The sequence below is a fragment of the Engystomops pustulosus genome, chromosome 8, assembly GCF_040894005.1.
Source record: "Engystomops pustulosus chromosome 8, aEngPut4.maternal, whole genome shotgun sequence".
NCBI lineage: Eukaryota > Metazoa > Chordata > Amphibia > Anura > Leptodactylidae > Engystomops > Engystomops pustulosus.
Genome location: NC_092418.1, coordinates 67908394 through 67935403, shown reverse-complemented (window position 1 = coordinate 67935403; position 27010 = coordinate 67908394).

The following is a 27010-nucleotide window of genomic DNA, read 5'->3' as shown; positions in this document are numbered from 1 at the left end:
CAAGGAAAGTGCTGATGTTTTCACAATAGACGGGGTACTTTATGTGGATATAATGCTTCCAGTATTTTTCATGAATATGTGTCTTTAAGCTTTCTCATTATAATAGTGGTGTCTTACTGCCCAGGTAAAAGCTGCTTGCACAGTGGGAATTGCACATGAACGGAATATCAACAACCACAAGTTCATAAATATGTGTATGCAGTTCTTATAGCCTTTATTTCTAGTTGAGGTAACATTATATACAAGTTTTTCAACAGCATCTATACAAATAATATTAGTTGTTTTCTATTATGTGTCTTATATTTATTATACTATGTGATAATATTGCAAACACTGTACAATTTTTTTTATGTGTTGCTTTTATTGTGTCCTGTCAATGTTATTACTGAGTTATGAGGCTCCATTTGCCAGAATAAATGCTAATTACATACAGTGGTGTAACTAGGAGAGGCTGGGCCCCATAGCAGATTTCTGCATGGGGCCCCCCCCTTCCCCTTAAAAAAAATAGACATATGTAGGCTGCATTCACATAAACGTGTGCCTGCCAGGCTATAGCCTGGCAGGCACACATCGGACGCTCTGGAGAGGTGATCGCGGCTCACCCCTCCCCTCTCCATAGAGAATAGAGCCACATGGTCATTCTTACGGTCATAGATAGTTCACGCTCTATCTCTGTTGCGGCCACGGCTCGAAACAGTGAGTACTCATTGTGCTCACTGTACCGAGCCGAGGCGCTAGAGTCGCCTATGAGGGATGTATATCTGTCAGCAAATTGCAGCCAGATATACATCCCCCATACGTTCTTGTGAATGTACCCCTACACGGACATATTTATACAATTACACAAATTTATACACTGATACATATACACCTTTATATACTTATATACACACAAATAAAGTTCTACACGTGTATAGTTGCACCCATATACATACAAGTATACACACACATTTATGCACTCATATACATTTATACACTAGTACAGAGTGTATACAAACTCTCACAGTATATACACTGACCATATATACACATACATGCAGTATAAAAAGACCAAATACACACATACTGCATATACATACAGATACATACATACTATATGCACAGCATATACAAAAACACACATACATACATATATATATATACACAATAAATACAGCATTTGCATCTATGCATATATACACTGTGTATTCATATATACACAGTATATTAATAAACACAGAATATACATATATACGCAATATACACAGAATATGCATGTATACGCAATATACACAGAATATGCATATATACACAATATACACAGAATATGCATAATTACACAATATACACAGTATATACACATACACAGAATATACATATATACACAATATACACAGTATATACACATACACAGAATATACATATATACACAATATACATAGTATATACACATACACAGAATATACATATATACACAGTATATACACATACACAGAATATACATATTGTGAGACACTGAAGGGGTTAACTGTGGATGGGCGGTATGTTTCCCCTAGGTTTTGCTATTATGCAAGGCCTTAGTGCTGAGGTTGTGTTGTCCAGCACCTTGGACACAGGTGATGGGAGCAGCCTAATCAGTTTTGCATAAAGCCACTGAGCAGAGCTGGAAGTGTGGTCTCTCTGGAAGGAGGCTGGAGAGCACACAGCCTTGACCTCTGTGCCTGGAGCAGCCAAGTGATTTTGTTAGTGGTGAGTCAGAGAACCATTGTTTAGTTAGCACCCTGACGGGTAGGATATTATTTTGTTTTTGATGCCTGAATGTAAAGGCTGTTTTATTTTTCCTGCTGAAATAAACACAGGTTAGACCTGTTTTGAACTATACTTTGGTGTCACTGTCGTGAACTGCATCACAGCACCCCGCTACCACGGTCTCTACTGGGCCAAAACCCCCACATATGGTGCTTCGGATTGCGGGCAGTTCAAAAAGACATACACCTGAAAGGCTTGATACATCCTGCAACATTGCATGGCCTGGGTGAAAACAGCAGGCAAATTGCAGGATACAGCCAAGATGGAGGACTTTATTAAATACCTCCAAGAGGAGGCCAGAGCTAATCGGCAGTAGCAGCAGGAAGAGTCCCAGGCTAATCGGCAGCTGCAGCAAGCCATGCTCCAGCAGCAGGAGGAGAGGTCCCGCCAGCAGCAAGCCATGTTCCAGCTGCAGGAGGAGAGGTCCCGCCAGCAGCAAGCCATGTTCCAGCTGCAGGAGGAGAGGTCCCGCCAGCAGCAGGAAGAGTCCTGAGCCATGTTCCAGCTGATGATGGAGAAGCTTTCTGGCATTATGGCAGCACCGCAAGCGACGACTACTGAGGGGTCCCATACTGGTCTGCAAGGGTACCCGGTTGTCCAGCGTTCCGCACGGGCTGCAGTACAAAAGGCTTTACAAAAAATGGCGACGACCGACGACGTGGAGGCGTATCTCACTGTGTTCGAGCGAGTAGCTGAGCGAGAGGAGTTACCGGCTGAGCAGTGGGCAGATGTCCTGGCACCGTTCCTGACCGGCGAGTCGCAGAAGGCTTACTACGACCTGAGTGAAACGGAGGCCCGTAAGTACCCCCAGCTAAAGGCGGAGATTCTGGCTCGTCTTGGGGTCACCGTTCAAGTTCGCTCCAGCCGGGTCCACCAGTGGGCTTACTCAGAAAAACTACCCCCACGCTCCCAAATGCATGACCTAATCCATCTTGTCCGGAAGTGGCTACAACCAGAGGACTGAACCCCAGCACAGATGGTGGAGAGAGTGGTCCTCGACAAGTTCACCCGTTCTCTGCCCTCTCGGCTCCAGCGGTGGGTTGGACAGGCCGGTCCCACAAAAGCTGAGGAGCTCGTGTCCCTAGTAGAGAGGTATCGGGCTACGGAGGACCTTCTACTTACCTCTCCCACACGAAGCAGTGCCAGTGACAGGGTCACCAAACCAGCTGGTAAGACTGCTACTGCGGAAAAGGGGAGACATGTCAGGTTGGGAGGGGGTTCATTGGGGGGCGTGGATACCCAGAAACTCAGTGAGGCTCGTGACAGAGGTCATGGCCGTATCCAGTGCTGGTGGTGCCATGAAATGGGCCATATTGCTGCCAACTGTCCGCTGTCAGTGGAGCCAATGGACTGCAACCAGACCCGGCGAGTGTCACTGTTTGCCCGGCCGGTTCTGGCGGCCGAGTCAGTCACGGATGCAGAACCCCAAGTGTGCATGGTCACAATCGGTGGTCACACAGTGGAAGCCTTGCTAGACTCAGGGAGTCTGGTCACCCTGGTGCGGGGAACTTTGGTTGATCCTGGACTATACAGTGGGCTTAGAGTGGGAGTGTTGTGTATACATGGGGACACTCGCGAATATCCCACTGCTGTCATCAACCTACATACCCCTTGTGGTACTATTGCCCATGAAGTGGGGGTGGTGGGGACCCTGTTTCATGAAGCTATTATCGGCAGAGACTTACCGGTGTTTTGGGATCTCTGGGGACGAAGACCCACCTCAGGTGCTGTTGCAGATAATGGACATCAGGTATGTCCGGCCTTGGCCCCTGAACCCTTTGAGGCCGATGTACCCACACCAGCAGTAGGGGTGACCCCATGTGATGAATTCTCTCCCCTAGAGGTCCTAGCTGGTGAGGTCGAGGGCCACGAGGAGGTGGCCGACTTGCCGGACTTTGACATTTCCCGTGAAAATTTTGGGGCTGCACAGCTCCAGGACCCTACCTTGTTTAAAGCACGGGAGAATGTTAAGGTGATAAATGGGGTACTCCAAATACCAGGGGCTGACAAAATATACCCCCGAATGGTGATTGTTGGGGAACTGTTGTACAGGGTCGACCAGATACGGGGTGAGGAGGTTGAGCAACTTGTAGTACCCCAATCTCACCGTAGGCTGGTGCTAGAGTTGGCACACAAACATGTGCTGGGAGGGCATTTAGGTGCTGAGAAGACCCGAGAGAGGATCCTGCAGCGATTTTTCTGGCCCGGGGTGTGGGAGGAGGTAAGCCGGTATTGTAGCTCCTGCCCTGAGTGCCAACTTACTGCCCCGGTCTCCCACTTCAGGAGTCCTTTGGTCCCGCTACCGATCATAGAGGTGCCATTTGAACGGATTGCAATGGATCTGGTTGGCCCCATAGTCAAATCCTCAAGGGGGCACCAATACATCCTAGTTATCCTGGACTACGCTACGCGGTATCCCGAGGCGATAACATTAAGGAACACCTCCTCCAAAAATATTGCTAGGGAGCTGTTCCAGGTGTTCTCACGCACAGGCCTCCCCAAGGAAATCTTGACTGACCAGGGTACTCCATTCATGTCTAGGGTAATGAAGGAGATGTGTAAGTTACTGCAGGTAAAACAGCTCCGCACCTCTGTGTATCATCCTCAGACAGATGGCCTGGTCGAGAGGTTTAATAAGACCTTGAAGGGGATGCTAAAGAGGGTGGTCAGCAAAGATGGGAAGGACTGGGATTGTTTGTTGCCCTATTTGATGTTTGCCATACGTGAAGTTCCCCAGTCCTCCACGGGTTTCTCACCCTTTGAGCTGTTATATGTCCATTCCCCACGTGGGCTTTTGGATGTAGCCATGTAGACCTGGGAACAGGAGAGGACCCCCCACCGTAGTGTGATAGAACACGTCTCCCTTATGCAGGACCGCATAGCGGCGGTAATGCCCCTTGTAAAAGAGCACATGACAAGGGCACAAGAGGCCCAGTCTAGGGTCTACAATAGGTCAGCCAGACTCAGGACCTTTAACCCAGGCGACAGAGTGCTAGTTCTGGTGCCCACCGTTGAGAGCAAGTTCTTGGCAAAATGGCAAGGACCATATGAGGTCATGGAGAAAGTGGGGGAGGTAACCTACAAGGTATCTCAGCCGGGGAGGAGGAAACCCGAACAGATATACCACGTGAACCTCCTAAAGCCATGGAGGGAAAGAGAGTCCCTGATGGCCGTGGGAGTAGAAAAAGCATCTGTCCCCAAGAAGGTGACACCGGAGGTAGGTGTACCCGATGCCAAGGTGCCTGAAGTACGGATCTCGGAGTCCCTCTCCAGGGCCCAGATTCAGGAAGCGAAGGAGTTTGTGCTCCGAAATGTGGATGTGTTCTCTAAGTTACCGGGACGCACTTCAGTCATCAAGCATGACATCATAACCGAACCCCACATCCGGGTACACCAAAAACCCTACCGGGTCCCTGAAGCGCGCCGGCTTGCCATATCCGAAGAAGTCAGGCAGATGTTAGACCTGGGGGTTATCGAGGAGTCTAAAAGTGACTGGTCGAGTCCTATTGTGTTGATTCCCAAACCTGATGGTTCCCTACGGTTCTGCAATGATTTTAGGAAGTTGAACGAGGTGTCCAAATTTGATTCTTATCCCATGCCCAGGGTTGACGAGTTGATAGAACGACTTGGACAGGTTAGGTTCTTCTCCACCCTTGACCTGACGAAAGGGTATTGGCAGGTACCCCTTACTGACAGCGCCAAAGAGAAGACCGCTTTTGTTACTCCTGATGGGCTTTTTCAGTACGTGGTACTTCCCTTTGGGCTACATGGGGCTCCCGCCACATTCCAGAGGTTAATGGATCTCGTGCTAAAACCTCACCGGAGATATGCCTCGGCCTACCTGGATGACATCATAGTTTATAGTACCGATTGGGAGAGTCACCTGGCCAAGGTGCAAGCAGTGGTAGACTCCCTGAGGGCAGCAGGGTTGACGGCGAACTCCCAAAAATGTGCACTGGGTCTGGAAGAGGCCCGTTACCTGGGGTACCGTATTGGGCGAGGTGTCATCAAACCCCAAGTAAATAAAGTAGATACAGCAGTGGCCACGACCTATGAGCAAAAAGCAAGTGAGGGCTTTCCTAGGCATAGTGGGCTATTATCGCCGATTTATTCCCGATTTTGCTACCATAGCGGCACCCCTGACTGACCTGACCAAGGGTAGCAGGGCGGTGATGGTAAAGTGGAGTGAAGAGGCTGAGGGGGCGTTTCAGCGACTTAAGACGGTTTTGTGCGAGGGACCGGTACTGATCACCCCTAACTTCACCAAGACCTTTGTTGTGCAGACTGATGCTTCTGACGTGGGCTGTCCTGTCCCAAGTAGTGGAGGGTGAGGAACATCCCGTGACATTCCTGAGCCGCAAGCTCACACCCCCTGAGAAGAACTATAGTATAGTTGAGAGGGAGTGCTTGGCGATAAAATGGGCTCTGGAATCCCTGAGGTATTACTTGATAGGGCGACAGTTTACACTAGTGACCGATCACTCTCCCCTCACCTGGATGAGTCAGGCTAAAGAGAGGAACGCCAGGGTCACAAGGTGGTTCCTAATGTTACAAAATTTCAAGTTCACGGTAGAACATCGAACAGGAAAGCTGCATGGGAATGCAGATGCCCTGTCTCGTACCCACTGTCTGATGGCCAAAAGTGTTCGCCCCCACAGGGTCAAACAGAGGGGGAGGGTATGTGAGACACTGAAGGGGTTAACTGTGGATGGGCGGTATGTTTCCCCTAGGTTTTGCTATTATGCAAGGCCTTAGTGCTGAGGTTGTGTTGTCCAGCACCTTGGACACAGGTGATGGGAGCAGCCTAATCAGTTTTGCATAAAGCCACTGAGCAGAGCTGGAAGTGTGGTCTCTCTGGAAGGAGGCTGGAGAGCACGCAGCCTTGACCTCTGTGCCTGGAGCAGCCAAGTGATTTTGTTAGTGGTGAGTCAGAGAACCATTGTTTAGTTAGCACCCTGACGGGTAGGATATTATTTTGTTTTTGATACCTGAATGTAAAGGCTGTTTTATTTTTCCTGCTGAAATAAACACAGGCTAGACCTGTTTTGGACTATACTTTGGTGTCACTGTCGTGAACTGCATCACAGCACCCCGCTACCACGGTCTCTACTGGGCCAAAACCCCCACAATATATACACAATATACACAGTATATACACATACACAGAATATACATATATACACAATATACACAGTATATACACATACACAGAATATACATATATACACAGTATATACACATACGCAGAATATACATATATACACAATATACACAGTATATACATATACACAGAATATACATATATATACAATATACACAGTATATACATATACACAGAATATACATATATAAACAATATACACAGTATATACATATACACAGAATATACATATTCAGGGGGGGTGCATTTGCCAGGCGGGAGGGCGAGGGGGGTGCGTTAGCCGGGCGGGAAGGAGAGGGGGGTGCGTTCGCCGGGTGGGAAGGAGAGGGGGGTGCGTTCGCTGAGACGGGAGGGAGAGGGGGGTGCATTCGCTGAGGCGGGAGGGAGAGGGGGGTGCGTTCGCTGGGGCGGGGGGCGTGGTCATCAACTGTGCCTCGCTATGCAGGGGGTAGGCGGGCCTCGGTCACCTGTGCCGTTGGACGGGGAAGGGAGGTGGCTAGCGGCCGGGCGGTTTCAGGGACTGGGCAATCCAGGAGTGGTGGGTGGGCCAGGAGAAAGGTGGGCGGTAACCGGGACACTGAGGGAGGGGCCCGGGGACGCGATCTGCCAGGTACCTGGCAGTGCACTCCCGGACCACTTGGCAAAGCACTGCACACAGGGTCCGTTCATCCCCAGGCCCCTGAACCTCATGGGCCCCGTAGCAGCTGCTACGTCTGCTACGGCGGTAGTTACGCCACTGATTACATATACAACTGGCAGGAAGGCTAGATGGAGCCAACACCTTGAGGAGATTCCTTGATGACCAAAGATTAGGAGGAAGCTTCTCTACCTTAAGTGCAAAAATTCACACCTCTGCTAGCTCATCTCTGGGGAGGGAGAGATCAAAGGAATTGTGGACCTGTGTGTTGCTTTCCCGCTGAAAAAACTATGAGAGATAAAGAGATATCATAGCTGTCCATAACTGGGACATAATTCATAATTATGGGTCCTCAGTTACAGGGGAGATTTATAGGATCTAGATACCTCATGGCCCGAGTATCAAATGCCTAGCTGCAGGGGTACCCGCCCAGAACACCCTGGTGATTGGAAGCAATGCCATCTTCCAATCCAAAGTTATGGGGTTTTAATAGAACCCCAGACTCAGCCAGTACCTCTCTGAAGGGAGCAAGGATATGAGAAACTCCCCATCACAGTGACATCACAGCCGGGGGGTGTAAAAAACCCACTGGTTTTCAATTAGTGAAACAACTACATGAACTCGTTCAGTTCTGAGGACTCTATTAATTAGAAGACTGGTCCAATTCTCTCCATGCTGTGTCCTCAGGCAATTTGCCACTCGCTATAACTGTTTGTATGTATTGTATGTATATTGTTTTTTTTTTTACTAATTTTTCTTTTCTTTTAATCTGACAAGTTTGTTTAAATGTATTGTATCTTTTATGTATGTTAAAGTGTAAACTTTAATAAGCATCTGCTTGTAGCCTTAAAGTTTCCGAAGGGATTAGGTTACCAGGTTATTTAACATAGTGGGGCAGATTTATCAAGCTGTCTGAAAGTCAGAATATTTCTAGTTGCCCATGGCAACCAATCACAGTTCAGCTTTCATTTTACCAGTGCTCATGAATATTTTAAAGGGGAGCTGTGATTGGTTGCCATGGGCAACTAGAAATATTCTGACTTTCAGACAGCTTGATAAATCTGCCCCAGTATATGTAGCAATTGCATGTTCTGTGTGAATCATCAGTGTGCATTGTCTGTGTGGTTGAGGTGCCTACGGCCTTCTTAGTACAAGTAACTCGTGGGTAGTGGATTGGCTGGGTGTAGAACTTGTGGAGTAAATTTAGCGCTAGGACGCAATTTTGTGGAAGTTGACGGAGCTTAAGGGCTAAATTCGGGGACTATATAGAGTAGGTGTGCCCCGTGTTTGTACTCCAGTTTGCGTGGTTTGTGACATACTGTACTAAGTGTACATATTCATATACATGTGTACTTCACAATTGGCATTCAACTATTATTATTGTAAGATTCATTCATGTGGGTTTTCCAAGACATTACTTTTTATGACCATTAATTTGCGGCCGCCCAAACCCCCATAACAACATGACGGTACATGCATGGCCCAATGTGAGAGACACTAAAGAAGCTTTGAAATCTGTGGCCCACATTTATTAATAGTGAGGAAAACGGAAATAACTGCAGTTTGCCTCACTATCGTGCAAAATGCTCCCGGTCCATGGAGAGCGGAGCTTGGTCTCCATGAATTTGGCGCACCCTGTAGGCGCCCAAAGGGAATGAACTGAGCACACCATTTTTTTAATGGGAGTGCATAAATGGACAGACATAAATGTGGCAACTGGTGCGAATACGCACTGGAAGGCCATTTAGGTGCTGTATTGTGTTGTAGCGTGCATAGTGCAGCCTCGACACAATAATGGTGCAAGCACTTCATAAAATCAAGTGCACACAGTTTGCACAAGTATTTATGTGCAGTCTAGCCCAGAATAGATTGCTTGATAAATGTGGGCCATTCTGTGTGCAGGGCAGGAAACACCTAACACTGCTACACTACTGACAGTGTCCAAAGCTTGACCTCTGCTGCAGACGTGTGTGATCCATGACCCAGATCATGCTTCCTGTGCACCTCTTCCTCTGCTGAATTTTACACTTGCTGAAAACACTTCAATGAACTTTAAAAAGGAAATCAACTATTAAAAACAAAAATAGGCTACATTCTCCCAGCATGGAGGAGTGGGGGTGAATATCTGTAGCATTTTTTGTTTTTTTAGTGTTTGATTTCCTATAGCAGCCATGCAGGTCACAGAGGGAGAGGGGAAAATGTTATGCAGGTAGCTGGCAAGGGGTGGTAGAGGTGCTGGGGGGATCGTACCCATTTCTTACTATAGAGGAGATCTGGTGGGTACTTGGGCTGTCTAGTTATGGTAAACCTATTCCAACTTGTAATAAATAAGTAAGGGTTGGAAATAGGCTGCTTATGAGAACTGTATGTAATGAAACTGGGTGTTGGGAGACTGTATATAATGGAACTAAGGGATCTATGTGCTGGAACTGGGGGGATCCGTGTATGTAGGGTCTGTATATAATGGAACTGGAGGGATCTGTGTCACTGCACAGTAGACGCGGATGACGGCGGGAGATGAGAAAGATGCTGCGGGTGAGCTACATGGCTGGAGCCCAAAGGTTGAGCACAAGATTTTTATTTTCTTGGGGTGTCATGGCTGTGTACTTCTTGGGAGGCTGTGTATAGAGGGGGCTGAGGCTGTGTATACATAGGGGCTGAAGCTGTGTAAACAATGGAATGGGTCAGAAAGGGAAACAGGAGACACAATACAGGCGCCACATGTGTGAGTCTGAATTTTTTTAAAAATTGGTGAAATGGTTCTTTAGATGGAGATATGCTCACCTATTGTGGTTGTACAGCCGGTACAACACGAGAGAGTCGCTTTAGAGTCACCTCCAGAGTGGTATTAGGCAGCTTTCCTGGCTATCATGCAGACAGGTTGTCTCATGAAAGGAGTGCAGTAATCCAGTGGGGGGTTCCAGGATGGTATCAGCGCCAATAACTCGATTTGGAGAAGGCTCTTAGATTTGCATGATTTTATTTCATAAAGCTTACTAAGACGCGTTTCTAGCCCGGACCGGGCTCTTCATCAGTTAAAATAAAGCATGACATACAGTGGACTTGCGGTTTTTAAATAGTGGTTTTTGGCGCAAGCAGATGCGTCTGCATCGCGTTAATGTGACGTCACAATGGCAATAAAAACATATAGTAAAAAAGTATTCATTCATAAAAACTAGTTAGTATAAAAGACATATTTTTTGTTTGTAAATTATTGGTAACAAGTTGGACTAACTGCTAAGAATTATTTGTTAAAGGACCAATCGGTTTGGCAGAATATAAATTATAATTGACTATGTGATAAACTTTGTGAAAATTAGCCATTTAATAGCATTAAAAGATAAATGGTATTATCGTGTCACTGACCTGTTGTGAATGTGGTACTATTGAATAGTCTTGCGAGCTGGAGTGTGTTTGAGATGCATTACGTAGGTCCGTCTGTTTAAGTGTATTGGAGCTACGGAAGCCGCCGAGGACCAAATTCCCTGAGGAGCGAGCTCTACGAGGGGATGGAGGATCGGAGCATCGCTGAACCGAAAGGAGGGACAACAGGAATGGAACTGGTGGCGGGGTGTTGTTGTTCAGGTGCAGTATTAAATCAATAACGGAGACAATATTGATTTAACCCCTTATCACCGACACTAGTTTTCAGCTCAATGACCAGACTCGATTTTTCAAATCTGACATGTCTCACGATAATTGGTTATAACTTCGGAACGCTTTAACATATCCTGGTGATTTTGAGAATGTTTTCTCGTGACACACTGTACTTCATGTTAGTTATAAAATTTAAGTGATAAGTTTTGCGTTTCGTTCTGAAAAAAAGTGAAAATTTGGCAAAAGTTTGTAAAAATTCCTCATTTTCCAAGTTTGAAATGTTCTGGTTTCCAGACAGGAAGTAAAACCACCCAAAAAGTTTGATAATTAACATTTACAGAATATCTGCTTTATGTTGGGATGATATTTTATGCTTCCGGTCATTTTTCTAGGATGTTATGAGGTGCAGAACTTTAGGTGCGATTTTTCTTATTTTCATGAAAATTGCCATAACTCACATTTTGAGGGACAACTCAGCTTTCAAGTGACTTTGAGAGGCCTAAATAATAGTAAAACCCCATAAATTACCCCACTATAGAAAGTTCACCCCTCAACATATGTAAAACAACTTCTATTAAGTCCATTAACCCTTTAAGTGTTTCACATGGGTTAAAAAATATGGACCTGCGATTTAGAAACTATGGAATTTTTTTGGAAATACATTCATTTAGGCCAAAACTGACATTTTCAGAATAAATTAAATGATGAAACGCACTGCAACGCTTGATGCCCAATTCCTCCCGAGTGTACTGATACCACATATGTGGTGGTGACTGCTGTACGGGCGCACGGCCGAGCATAGAATGAATGGAGGCGCCATCCACAGCAGATTTGTATTGTCACATTGTACGACCTATAAATTTTTATTTTTTTTGGTAATGCGATCATATGAGGGCTTATTTTTTATGGGATGAGATACAATGTATAAATAATTTATTTTGGGAGTCTAAAGCTTATTCATGAGATTTTATTAACTATTTCAAGGGGGACACAAACAAAATCATCAATTTTTATTTTGGATTGTGAGCATTTTCCCCCCCCCCCGCTCACCGTAACGTAAAAATAATATTTTATCTTTATTCTCTGGTTCACTACGATTACGGTGATACCTCATTTATATAGTTTTTCTTATTTTGCTCAATTTTCCTGAGCAAAACCAATATTGGAGAAAATCGCATTGTTTTTACTATTGACAACTTTTCAGGGCCATAACTTCTGTATTTTTCTGTTGTCAGATCTGGTTGAGGGCTTATTTTTTGCGAAAACAGTTGTTCTTTTCAGTTGTATCATATTAGGTACCGTAACTTTTTTGGATCACTTTTCAGAACATTTTTTGTGATGGTGTTTGATGAAAAATTGTATATTATGGGAAGTTTTTCGAGTTTTTTTTTTACGTAGTTCACCGAGCGGGTTCAATATTGATTTAAATTTATTGTACAGATTAATACGGACGCGGTGATACCAAATATGTACGTGTTTTGTGTTTTATATACTTTATTTGCATTTTATGTGTTACTGGGGAGATTATGGGACTTTTATTTTATTTATTTATTTAATTATATTATAAAAAGATTTAATTTTTTTTTTTTTACTTTTTTACATTTTCTACTTTTTGGCTTGAATAAGCGATCATCCGATCGCTTATTCAAGCCTTTACACTGCAATACACTTGTATTGCAGTGTATAGTGTAAGTAACTGAGCATGCCGCGCATGCTCAGTTACTTACAGCCGGGTCCTGCCAGGAAGGCAGGAGGGATCGGATCCCCCGGTAAGCACACCGGGGGGGTCCGATCCACGAGGGACACACTTGCACGCCGCGGTCATGCTTGACCGCGGCGTGCAAGGGGTTAAACACCCGGGATCGGAGTTTTTCCGATCCCGGGTGTTAGTGCCAGGTCTGGGCTGTGATATCACAGCCCGACACCGGCACCAGCGAGACCCGGTGTCCCGAAAACTTCTTCTGATGCGCCGCCGTAGAAAGGCGTCGCATCAGAAGAAGTACCCTTAATGACCGCCGTAAAAACCCGATAGGGCGGTCATTAAGGGGTTAATACTGCACCTGAACAACAACACCCCGCCACCAGTTCCATTCCTGTTGTCCCTCTTTTCGGTTCAGCGATGCTCCGATCCTCCATCCCCTCGTAGAGCTCGCTCCTCAGGGAATTTGGTCCTCGGCGGCTTCCGTAGCTCCAATACACTTAAACAGACGGACCTACGTAATGCATCTCAAACACACTCCAGCTCGCAAGACTATTCAATAGTACCACATTCACAACAGGTCAGTGACACGATAATACCATTTATCTTTTAATGCTATTAAATGGCTAATTTTCACAAAGTTTATCACATAGTCAATTATAATTTATATTCTGCCAAACCGATTGGTCCTTTAACAAATAATTCTTAGCAGTTAGTCCAACTTGTTACCAATAATTTACAAACAAAAAATATGTCTTTTATACTAACTAGTTTTTATGAATGAATACTTTTTTACTATATGTTTTTATTGCCATTGTGACGTCACATTAACGCGATGCAGACGCATCTGCTCGCGCCAAAAACCACTATTTAAAAACCGCAAGTCCACTGTATGTCATGCTTTATTTTAACTGATGAAGAGCCCGGTCCGGGCTCGAAACGCGTCTTAGTAAGCTTTATGAAATAAAATCATGCAAATCTAAGAGCCTTCTCCAAATCGAGTTATTGGCGCTGATACCATCCTGGAACCCCCCACTGGATTACTGTGTAAACAATGGGGGAGAAGGCTGTTTGTACTGGGGGGGAGGCTGTGTATACAGGGTACTGAGGCTGTGTATACAGGGGGGCTGAGACTGTGTATACAGGAGGGCTGAGGCTGTGTATACAGGAGACTGGGACTGTGTATATAGGGGGACTGAGGTTGTGTATGCAGGGGCATAAGGCTCTGTTTGCAGGGGCGAGAGGCTGTGTATACAGGGGGAGGAGACTGTATACAGGGGGAGAGGCTGTGTATACAGGGGGAGAGTATACAGGGGGAGAGACTGTGTATACAGGGAGGAGGAGGCTGTGTACAGGGGCAAAGGCTGTGTATACAGGGGCGAGAGAGGCTGTGTATAGAGGGGGCTAAGGCTGTGTATAGAGATGGGCGAAGCCGAAGTTTATGCTGATTCACGGGAACAAAGTTGTTTTTTTTCCCTCATGTTTCTGCTAAATGGGCGCGAGAACAACGTGTTACATGGGGCAGAGAACTCTGGGAAGGAGAAAGGAATACCCCCGATGACATCTGCAGACCTGTAAGCCAATCCGCGACCGGCAGGCTTATGTGATGTCACACAGCCCTATAAAACCCAGCCATTTTCTATCTCAGCACTTCACACTTCATGTTGTAGCGTCCAGATGTTGCTATTGTGCTGTGCGATTCTTGCTGCAATCCCTCGCTGTTCTCTAAGGGGGTTCTATATACCCCAAATAGCAGTTCTATTTAGTGACAAAATCGAATAGGAAGAAATCTTTTTGACATTCATGCATCTGCAGAAGTGAGCTGTCAGTTGTGGGGTATCTGTATAACGCACATTGCAATACCTTTTGGGGGCTCTAGTTTACAGCCAGATTTACGTGTCAAATCCACGTAGTTTATACAGTGATTTTCGCTGAAATTACACTGTCAGTTTTGGGTTATCTGTATAACGCACATTGCAATACCTTTTGGGGGCTCTAGTTTACAGCCAGATTTACGTGTCAAATCCACGTAGTTTATACAGTGATTTTCGCTGAAATTACACTGTCAGTTGTGGGGTATCTGTATAACGCACATTGCCATACCTTATTGTGGCTCTACCTTACAGGCAGATTTACGTGTGAAATCCACAGTTTATACAGTGATTTTCGCTGAAACTACACTGTCTGTTGTGGGGTATCTGTATATCGCACATTGCAATACCTTTTGGGGGCTCTAGTTTACAACCAGATTTATGTGTGAAATCCACGTAGTTTATGTGTGATTTTCACTGAAATTACACTGTCAGTTGTGGGGTATCTGTATAACGCACATTGCAATACCTTTTGGGGGCTCTAGTTTACAGCCAGATTTACGTGTCAAATCCACGTAGTTTATACAGTGATTTTCGCTGAAATTACACTGTCAGTTGTGGGGTATCTGTATAACGCACATTGCCATACCTTATTGTGGCTCTACCTTACAGGCAGATTTACGTGTGAAATCCACAGTTTATACAGTGATTTTCGCTGAAATTACACTGTCTGTTGTGGGGTATCTGTATATCGCACATTGCAATACCTTTTGGGGGCTCTAGTTTACAACCAGATTTATGTGTGAAATCTACGTGGTTTATACAGTGATTTTTGCTGTAATTACACTGTCAGTTGTGGGGTATCTGTATAACGCACATTGCAATACCTTTTGGGGGCTCTAGTTTACAGCCAGATTTACGTGTCAAATCCACGTAGTTTATAAACCACTATATGAGACAGAAAGTTGGCAGGTGGAGCAGGCAGAGGTGGCGGCACAGTAAGGGGATGTCGCGGTAGGGGTGACTGTGAGGCCAGAACTGTCGTTGATCCACAACCCAAAGGTTGTTGAATGGTTGACTAGGTCATCCAATTCCTCAAATATAACATCTGACAACCCCAGCCAAGAGTCCGTAGGTTCCTCTGATACAACAATTAGTTGGCATGGCCCAGGAGCAGGTTAGCGGCCCTCACCTGTCCTCAACCAGGCTCTGTCCTGTTCCTTTCCTGCAGCCAGAGAGCTACTAGGTGGTCTGGGCTCAGCACCACTATTCAGCGAGGACAAAGTGTTTGAGGACAGTCAGCAGCTGCTTTGCAGACTTCCGCTGCTTCCTGCAGTAGGCAGGCTGTGCATACTGACATCCGTGAGGAGAATAGCAGTGACCGGAAAACGCAAATTGACGATGATGTAGCTGATCGCACTTGGGAGCCGGGTGTAGCAGGGGATTCATTATCGTCCGGGGAAGAGAGTGTCAGCTTGCAGAGCAGGCAGCAAGTCGCTACTGTGGCTGTAAGTCAGCAGGGTGGAAGCAGTGCGAGGACGGGAGCCAAACGTCCGCTGGGTACAAATCCTGATTCGCAGGTCCAAATAAGCAGGGGCTCAGCGAGGCAGCGGCGGTAGTAGTCGCTCAGTGCAGAGTGTTGGCGGTAAAATTACCACCTCAGCGGTGTGGCAGCTTTTTGTAAAGACACCAGAGGAGCCGAGTGTGGGTATATGTCGTATCTGCGGCCAGAAAGTGAAGCGTTGCCAGGGTGCTAACCTTGGCACCACGGCCCTGCGCCAACACATGCAGCGTCACCATCCAATGGCCTGTGAGAAACGGGTGTCAGATGCGGTCCATCCTGCAGGCGCAGCAACAGCAGCAACTAGTGGCACACATGCTGTTTTAGCAAGTCAAGACTTCAGCACCTCTGCCGAAGGGAGCTGTTTGTCTTTGACATCATCTCCTGGTCCAGATGCTCCTGCTCCTCGCTACGCATGGCGCCAGCAGTCGTTGAGCGAGGCGATTACAAAAAGACAACTCTATGCGTCCAGCCATCCTAAGGTGCAGAAGCTTATCGTGCTCTTGTCGAAGTTGTTGGTATTGCAGTCTCTCCCTTTACAAGTCGTGGACTCTGCATCCTTCAGAGAACTAATGGTTTGTGCCGAACTGAGGTGGAGAGTTCCAAGCCGCAATTTTTTTTCCAAAAAGGCTGTGCCAGCCCAACAGTCCTTGAGCTTATCAGTTTTTTCCAAGGTGCATGGCAGCGCGGACGTGTGGAGCTGTAATTATGGTCAGGGCCAGTATATGTCCTTTACGGCCCACTGGGTGAATGTGCTTCCTGCCCAGCCACACCAACAACTTCCACAAGAGACGGGGCTTTCTCCTCCACGTTGTCAAACTGCTGCTCCTGCGCCAGTGTCCGCCTCCTCCTCCTCTTTCTCCACCACCACCTCAGCCTCCACAAGTGCTGCTCCATCATACCACATGTGCAGGGCACAGTGGGGTCACGCAGTTTTACACCTTGTTTGCCTGGGCGAACGAAGTCACACAGGGGAGGAACTGCTCCGCATCATGCAAGAAGAAATCAATGTGTGGCTTTTTCCACGACAACTAAAAATAGGAACCATGGGACAGACAATGGGAGGAACATGGTGTCCGCGCTGCACCGAGGAGGGGTGGTCCATGCGCCCTGCATGGCGCACGTGTTCAATCTGGTAGTCAACAAGTTCCTGAAGTCTTACACCCATCTGCAACACATTCTAAAAATGGCCAGGACACTGTGCACGCACTTCAGCCATTCTTACAAAGCCAAGCACACCCTCCTCGAGTTGCAGCGCAAGAACGGCCTACCCCAACATAGTCTGATATGCGATGTTTCCACCCGATAGAATTCCAGCCTCCATATGTTAGACCGCCTGTATGAACAGAGAAAAGCCATTAATGATTTTTTGGACCGTAGTACTCCCCTGTGTAACTTTGATGTCAGCCACTGGCAGCTCATGCGTGACACCTGCCGTTTGCTCAGGCCTTTTGAAGAGGCCACGTTATTTGTCAGTCGCCAGGACTGCGGGATGAATAACGTAATTCCACTGCTTCATGTCCTGGAACTCATGCTGAAAAATCTGTCTGGTCAGGGCACTGGAGAAGTGGAGACTACATCTCATGGCCACATGAGTCCGCTGGGAGCTGAACTGGAGGAGGAGGAGGAGGAGGACATTGGAGCACAAGCAGAGTCTGGTGCAATTTGTGGTTTTTCTTCTCAGGTGACAGGAGAGGAGGATCAGGAGCATCAGGAGCATCTGAAGGAGGTAGAAGACGAGGCAGATGACCCAGAAGCACCGTGGCAGTATACTGTGGATATGGAGACCGGGAGTCCCTCAGAGTCACTTGCGCAGATAGCCCGCAGCATGCTTCTTTGCCTAACCAGTGACAGCCGAATAGTCAACATCCGGCATAGGGATGACTTTTGGCTCTCCACCCTTTTCCTGCTGCTGAGAGGAAGGAACAACTGGCATACTATAGAGAAATACTGAGCACACAGTTGGCCGCTGCCTATGTGTGCCATTGTCCATCCTCTGTCAGGTCTGACTGGGGGATTCCTGGCAGTCATTGCTCACGTACCACGGCTGCTGTGGGGAGCTGGGGTGGTAGGAGAAGTAGCAGTTCCATTAACAGTCGCTTAAGTCTGGATTCCTTAATGAGCAATTTCCTTCACCCGCCTAGTGAGGAGGGTAGCCGCCACCAGCAGCAGCAGCAGGACATGAAACAGACCCTGCACCAGCAGGTGGTGGCCTACTTGGACAGCACTTTACCACCTGAGGTAGAGGATCCCATGGACTACTGGGCAGCCAAACTTGATGCGGGGCCGCAACTTGCAGAGTTTGCAGTAGAGAAACTGTCCTGTCCGGCCAGTAGTGTGGCATCAGAGTGGGTGTTCAGTGCAGCGGTTGCCATCGTTACCCCCAGGAGAACCCACTTGTCCACCCGTAATGTGGAGAGACTGACCTTTGTCAAGATGAATCAGGCTTGGATCGACCAGGATTTCAACTCACCAATGCCTAATGCATCAGATTACACTCACCGGCCACTTTATTAGGTACACCTGTCCAACTGCTCGCTAACACTTAATTTCTAATCAGCCAATCACATGTCGGCAACTCAGTGCATTTAGGCATGTAGACATGGTCAAGACAATTTCCTGCAGTTCAAACCGAGCATCAGTATGGGGAAGAAAGGTGATTTGAGTGCCTTTGAACGTGGCATGGTTGTTGGTGCCAGAAGGGCTGGTCTGAGTATTTCAGAAACTGCTGGTCTACTGGGATTTTCATGCACAACCATCTCTAGGGTTTACAGAAAATGGTCCTAAAAAGAAAAAACATCCTGTAAGCGGCAGTTCTGTGGGCGGAAATGCCTTGTTGAAGCCAGAGGTCAGAGGAGAATGGGCAGACTGGTTTGAGCTGATAGAAAGGCAACAGTGACTCAAATCGCCACCCATTACAACCAAGAGATGGGCTACAGCAGCAGAAGACCAAACCGGGTGCCTCTCCTTTCAGCTAAGGACAGGAAACTGAGGCTACAATTTGCACAAGCTCATCAAATTGGGCAGTAGAAGATTGGAAAAACGTTGCCTGGTCTGATGAGTCTCCATTTCTGCTGCGACATTCGGATGGTAGGGTCAGAATTTGGGTTCAACAACATGAAAGCATGGATCCATCCTGCCTTGTATCAATGGATCAGGCTGGTGGTGGTGGTGTCATGGTGTGGGGAATATTTTCTTGGCACTCTTTGGGCCCCTTGGCACCAATTGAGCATCGTTGCAACGCCACAGCCTACCTGAGTATTGTTGCTGACCATGTCCATCCCTTTATGATCACAATGTACCCAACATCTGATGGCTACTTTCAGCAGGATAATGCGCCATGTAATAAAGCTGGAATCATCTCAGACTGGTTTCTTGAACATGACAATGAGTTCACTGTACTCATATGGCCTCCATAGTCACCAGTTCTCAATCCAATAGAGCATCTTTGGGATGTGGTGGAACGGGAGATTCGCATCATGGATGTGCAGCCGACAAATCTGCGTCAACTGTGTGATGTCATCATGTCAATATGGACCAAAATCTCTGAGGAATGCTTCCAGAACCTTGTTGAATCTATGCCACGAAGAATTGAGGAAGTTCTGAAGGCAAAAGGGGGTCCAACCCGTTACTAGCATGGTGTACCTAATAAAGTGGCCGGTGAGTGTAGATCAGCCATGACGCCTCCTCCAAACGTTGAGAAATGAGTCGGGGTTCTAACTACCTGTCTCAGCTACTATTCTGATGCTGCCACCCGCCTGATGCCACAGATCTGCTACTAGTTGCACCATCTGCCTCCTACCATCTCTACCAGGGACTGGAATTGTCCACACTATAACATGGTGCCACTCTGCAGGCTCCTGCTGCTGCTGCTTCTGATGCCGCCTTCACACTATATCATTGTGCTACTCTTCGGGCTCCTGCTGCTGCTTCTGATGCTGCCTTCTCACTATATCATTTTGCCACTCTGCGGGCCCCTGCTGCTGCTTCTGATGCCACCTTCACACTATATCATTGTGCCACTCTGCGGGCTCCTGCTGCTTCTGATGCCACCAACACACTATATCATTGTGCCACTCTGTGGGCTCCTCCTGATGCTGCTGCTACTGATGCCACCTTCACACTAGATCATTGTGCCACTCTGCGGGCTCCTGCTGCTGCTGCTTTTGATGCCACCAACACACTATATCATTGTGCCACTCTGCAGGCTCCTGCTGCTTCTGTTGCCACCTTCATACTATATGATTGTGCTACTCTGCGGGCTCCTGCTGCTGCTGCTTCTGATGCCGCCTTCACACTATATCTTTGTGCTACTCTGCAGGCTTCTGCTGCTGCTTCTGATGCCACCTTCACACTATATCATTGTACCACTCTGCGGGCTCCTGCTGCTTCTGATGCCACCAACACACTATATCATTGTGCCAGCTGCTGCTGATGCTACTGATGCCACTTTCACACTATATCGTTATGCCTCTCTGCGGGCTCCTGCTGCTGCTTTTGATGCCACCAACACACTATCAGTGATGGCTAACCTATGGCACTGGTGCCAGAGGTGGTACTCAGAGCCCTTTCTGTGGGCACTCAGGCCATCACAAGAGATGACTCCAGGTATCTTCCTGCAATCTCAGACAGCCCAGGACTTGCTGTGCACAGAGCTATTTTAAAGTGACAGCTGTACCCGGGACTATTTTCTGCTTTATTGGTGTCCTCGGTCTCTAAAAGGTTTGCCATCACTGCACTACATCATTGTGCCACTCTGTAGGCTCCTGCTGCTTCTGATGCCACCTTCACACTATATCATTGTGCCACCCTGTGGGCTCCTCCAGCTGCTGCGGCTACTGATGCCACCTTCACACTATATCATTGTGCCTCTGCGGGCTCCTGCTGCTGCTGCTTTTGATGCCACCAACACACTATATCATTGTGCCACTCTGCTGCTCTTGCTGCTTCTGATGCCACCTTCAAACTATATCATTGTGCCACTCTGGGGGCTTCTGCTGCTACTGATGCCATCTTCACACTATATCATTGTGCCACTCTGCTGGCTCCTGCTGCTTCTGATGCCACCTTCACACTATATCATTGTGCCACTCTGCGGGCTTCTGCTGCTACTGATGCCACCTTCACACTATATCATTGTGCCACTCTGCGGGCTCCTGCTGCTGCTTTTGATGCCACCAACACACTATATCATTGTGCCACTCTGCTGCTCTTGCTGCTTCTGATGCCACTAACACACTATATCATTGTGCCACTGTGTGGACTCCTCCTGATGCTGCTGCTACTGATGCCACCTTCACACTATATCATTGTGCCACTCTGCGGGCTCCTCCTGCTGCTGCTACTGATGCCACCAACGCACTATATCATTGTGCCACTCTGCCGCTCTTGCTGCTTCTGTTGCCACCAACACAGTATATCATTATGCCACTCTGCCGCTCTTGCTGCTTCTGATACCACCTTCACACTATATCATTGTGCCACTCTGCGGGCTCCTGCTGCTTCTGATGTCACTAACACACTATATCATTGTGCCACTCTGTGGACTCCTCCTGATGCTGCTGCTACTCATGCCACCTTCACACTATATCATTGTGCCACTCTGCGGGCTCCTCCTGCTGCTGCTACTGATGTCACCAACGCACTATATCATTGTGCCACTCTGCCGCTCTTGCTGCTTCTGATGCCACCAACACACTATATCATTGTGCCACTCTGCCGCTCTTGCTGCTTCTGATACCACCTTCACACTATATCATTGTGCCACTCTGCGGGCTCCTGCTGCTTCTGATGCCACTAACACACTATATCATTGTGCCACTCTGTGGACTCCTCCTGATGCTGCTGCTACTGATGCCACCTTCACACTATATCATTGTGCCACTCTGTGGGCTCCTCCTGCTGCTGCTACTGATGCGACCAACGCACTATATCATTGTGCCACTCTGCCGCTCTTGCTGCTTCTGATGCCGCCTTCACACTATATCATTGTGCCACTCTGCGGGCTCCTGCTGCTACTGATGCCACCTTCACACTATATCATTGTGCCACTCTGCGGGCTCCTGCTGCTTCTGATGCCACCTTCACACTATATCATTGTGCCACTCTGCGGGCTCCTGCTGCTGCTGCTGCTTCTGATGCCACCTTCACACTATATCATTGTGCCACTCAGGGTAAAAGAGTGCACTCTTTGATGTCACAGTGGGATCTTGGCCCTCAGCTCAGCCCTTTGGAGCTGGCACAGACGTTACGTTAGGCTGCGTTCCCGCTTCGCTTATTTGGGGAAGTTGGCCTATGTAAGTGCACATGGAAGTGCACATAGGAGAACCCCAACGGCTTATTTAGGCCTACAATAGCGTTATATTTTCCTTTTTTTTTTTTGGTTTGCTTGTGGCTGGGCTTGCTGGCATTAGTAGTGCAGCTAGTACCATATTGTGAGGAATTTGCTGGGAGACTTGCGACTATTGTGTTTAGCTCTTAGTGACACACATATCCACCTCAAACACCGAAGTGGGACAATTTATTAGGGGTTTGATTTGAATTAGGCACAGTCTGCTGATTTATTTATTCTTTACATTTATTTCTCTTATAACTCAAAGTCATCTGGCACAGCACAAAATCCAGTTGTGTGCTGTCAGTGTAGGTTAGAAACTAGCCATAGCAATAGGATAGCATCGTTTTGTTTAAAAAAAAAAACACAAAAAAAAAAAATTTGAAGTTTACACTTTAATTTTGAAAATGTTTAACCCGAGGGCTAGGGGTATAGGACAAGGGCGTGGACGTGGGCGTCCAACTACTGCAGGGGTCAGAGGCCGTGGTCCTGGGTGGGGTGAGACACCACCTGCTGATGAGGGAGCAGGGGAACGCTGCAGAGCTACACTCCCTAGGTTCATCATGTCTCAAGTTACTGGGACTCGTGGTAGAGCACTGTTGAGGCCAGAACAGTGCGAAGAGGTGATGTCGTGGATTGCGGACAATGCTTCTAGCCATTTGTCCACCAGTCAGTCTTCCACGCAGTCCACCCATGTCACCGAAATCAGCACTCCTCCAGCTCCTCCACCTCAGCCTCCATCCCCCCAGTCTGCCCCCTCCCAGCAAAATTTGGCATTTGAACCGGCATACTCTGAGGAACTGTTTTCTGGACCCTTCCCACAGTCACAAACCACTTGTCCGGTTGCTGCTGAGCTATTTTCCGATGCCCAGGTTTTCCACCGGTCGCAGTCTGTGGGTGATGATGACATTATTGACGTAGTGGAAGAAGTGTGTAAAGAGGTGTCGGACGATGAGGAGACACGGTTGTCAGACAGTGGTGAAGTTGTTGTCAGGGCAGGAAGTCCGAGGGGGGAGCAGACTGAGGATGATGAGGTGACAGACCCAAGCTGGGTTGATAGGCCGGGTGAACACAGTGCTTCTGAGACGGAGGCGAGTCCTATAGCAGAACAGGTTAGAAGAGGCAGTGGTGGGGCCAGACGGAGAGGCAGGGCCAGAGCAGGTGCATCAGCACCAAATGTTTCCCGTAGTCAAGCTCCCGTGGAGAGGGCTAGATTTTCAGAAGTCTGGAGGTTCTTTAAAGAAACACCGGATGACCGACGGACTGTGGTGTGCAACCTTTGCCAAACCAGGATCAGCAGGGGTTCCACCACTACTAGCTTAACTACCACCAGTATGAGCAGGCATATGAATGCTAAACACCCCACTCAATGGCACCAAGCCCGTTCACCTCCGGCCGGGCACACCACTGCTCCTTCCCCTGTGTCATCTGCTAGTCAGCCCCCTGCCCAGGACCACGGGCCAAACACCTCCCGTGCGAAAACCCCATCTTCGCCTCAATGATCCTCCACAGCATTCACCAGCGTTCAGCTCTCCATACCCCAGACGCTGAAGAGCAAAAGGAAGTATAGCGCAACCCACCCACACGCCCAAGCCCTCAACGTCCACATCTCCAAGTTGCTTAGCCTGGAGATGCTGCCCTATAGGCTGGTAGAGACCGAGGCCTTTCAAAACCTCATGGCGGCGGCCGCCCCTCGGTATTCGGTCCCCAGCCGCCACTACTTTTCCCGATGTGCCGTCCCAGCCCTGCACAAGCACGTGTCAGAGAACATCATCCGTGCCCTGACCAACGCCGTTTCTGACAAGGTCCACCTGACCACGGACACGTGGACGAGTGCTGCCGGGCAGAACCACTATAGGAGGAGTTGGAGGAGGAGGAAATGGGCAATCAGGCCAGTGAGGGGAGTGAATTATTGCGCGTTGGGACTCTGGCGCATTTGGCAGATTTCATGCTAGGCTGCCTATCCCGTGACCCTCGTGTTCAAAGAATTTATTCCAGCACCGATTACTGGGTATTCACTCTCCTGGACCCACGGTACAAGCAAAATCTTTCCACTCTCATCCCTGGAGAGGAGAAAGGAGTGTGCACCAGCAGGCCCTGGTGCACAAGCTGAAACAGTATTTCCCTTCTGACAGCGCTAGCGGCAGAGGGCGTACTTCTGCGGGACAAGTAGCGAGGGAGAGTAGGCGAGCAGGCAGCTTTTCCAGCACTGGCAGGAGTACGCTTTACAAGGCCTTTGCCAGTTTTATGTCACACCAGCAAGACACTGTCACCTGTCCCCAGTCTCGGCAGAGTAGGGCTGATCTTTACAGAAAGATGGTGAGGGAGTACGTAGCTGACCATACCATCGTCCTAAATGATCACACAGCTCCCTACAACTACTGGGTTTCAAAGCTGGACATGTGGCATGAACTGGCGCTGAACGCCTTGGAGGTTCTTGCCCTGCCGCTAGCGTGTTTTCAGTGCAGCTGGTGGCATCATCACCGATAAGCGTATACGCCTGTCGACTGACAGCGCTGACATGCTGACGCTTATCAAGATGAATAAAGCCTGGATTTCTCCGGATTTTCATTTTCCACCAGGTAAAAGAAGAACAACCTGAATAATGTATGCACTCCTCCTCCTCATTGTCCTCCTTCTCCTCCTCTTTGTACATTAAAGCAGAGGAAACTGGCTATTTTTTGCCAGGGCCAACTGGCTCTAGCTATAGTACTCTATGTATTTAATTTTTCTGGAGGGCCACCTACCCGGTCCTCTGTTTTAAGCAATTTTTGGGAGTGCCACATACAGGCACTCAATCTATTTAATTTTTCTGGAGGACCACCTACCTGCTCCTCTGGTTTGAAAACTTTTTTGGACTGCCACATACAGGCACTCAATTTATTTAATTTTTCTGGAGGACCACCTACCTGCTCCTCTGGTTTGAAAACTTTTTTGGACTGCCACATACAGGCACTATCCAAATTAAATTGTCTCCATAGCAGCCTCCACATGTGGTCTTTTTAGCTGGCTCCACACGTTGTCTCCATTGCTACCTCCACACATCATCGCCATAGCTGCCTCCAAAAGTCGGCCATATAGCTGCCTCCATACATGGTCTCCTTATCAAACGAGCTGTGTCAGGCAGAATTTTGGGTTGTTTTCATGGATTCCACATCAAACTTGTTAACTTTGTCGCCACCCTGCTGTGTAATCCACAAAATATACTGGCAAACTTTTATCATTTACCGATATTATTTCAGCGCTTCTTGCGCATCTGTTTACATTCCCCTCACCCGCCATATCCCAAACATATAAGAACGCTACTACACTTGATCTTATACAAAAGGTTCTTAGAAGTGCTGTTTGGGGAGTAGCCGAGAGACAGGGGCTTGGATTGGCGAAAGCTCGCCTGGCAGCGGAGCGCCAGCTCCATCTCAAGATCCAACTAACATAGTTTTAACTGCAGTACCTTTAATCTACTACTAGTTCACTGCCTCCATACATGGTCCCCTTATCAAACGAGCTGTGTCAGGCAGAATTTTGGGTTGTTTTCATGGATTCCACATCAAACTTGTTAACTTTGTCGCCACCCTGCTTTGTAATCCACAAAATATATTGGCAAACTTTTATCATTTACCGATATTATTTCAGCGCTTCTTGCGCATCGGTTTACATTCCCCTCACCCGCCATATCCCAAACTTATAAGAACGCTACTACACTTGATCTTATACAAAAGGTTCTTAGAAGTGCTGTTTGGGGAGTAGCCGAGAGACAGGGGCTTGGATAGGCGAAAGCTCGCTTGGCAGCGGAGCGCCAGCTCCATCTCAAGATCCAAATAACATAGTTTTAACTGCAGCACCTTTAATCTACTACTAGTTCACTGCCTCCATACATGGTCCCCTTATCAAATGAGCTGTGTCAGGCAGAATTTTCAGGTGTTTCACCAGATACATAGTGGAACGCGGCCCATCTGTCGCCGCCATGCTGGAGACCTGAAGTTGCAATCATAGCAGCGCAATATGGATGCCCCATACTGTCGCTCTTAATCATGGAACCATTTCCGTAAAAACAATTAAAAATAGAACCACTATGCTATTCCATTATTCCTAGGTTAAATATTCAAACGACCCGGCCTGCTTTGAAAATTATAATTTTTTCAAAGTAAACGCTTCTGGCCCCCAGGCCCATTTTGGGTGGGGAGGAGCCGAGAGACAGGGGCTTGGACAGGCGAAAGCTCGCCTGGCAGTGGACCGCCAGCTCCATCCCAAGATTAGGCAGCCTCAGAGGCATCCATGAATGCTGCCCCTGCTGTTTCCTGTCCATTTTGCCTCAACGATCCTCCACAGCGTCCAACAATGTCTCATTTCAACTCTCTATACCCCAGACGCTGGAGCACGAGAGGATATGCAGCACATCATCCCCTTATCAAATGAGCTGTGTCA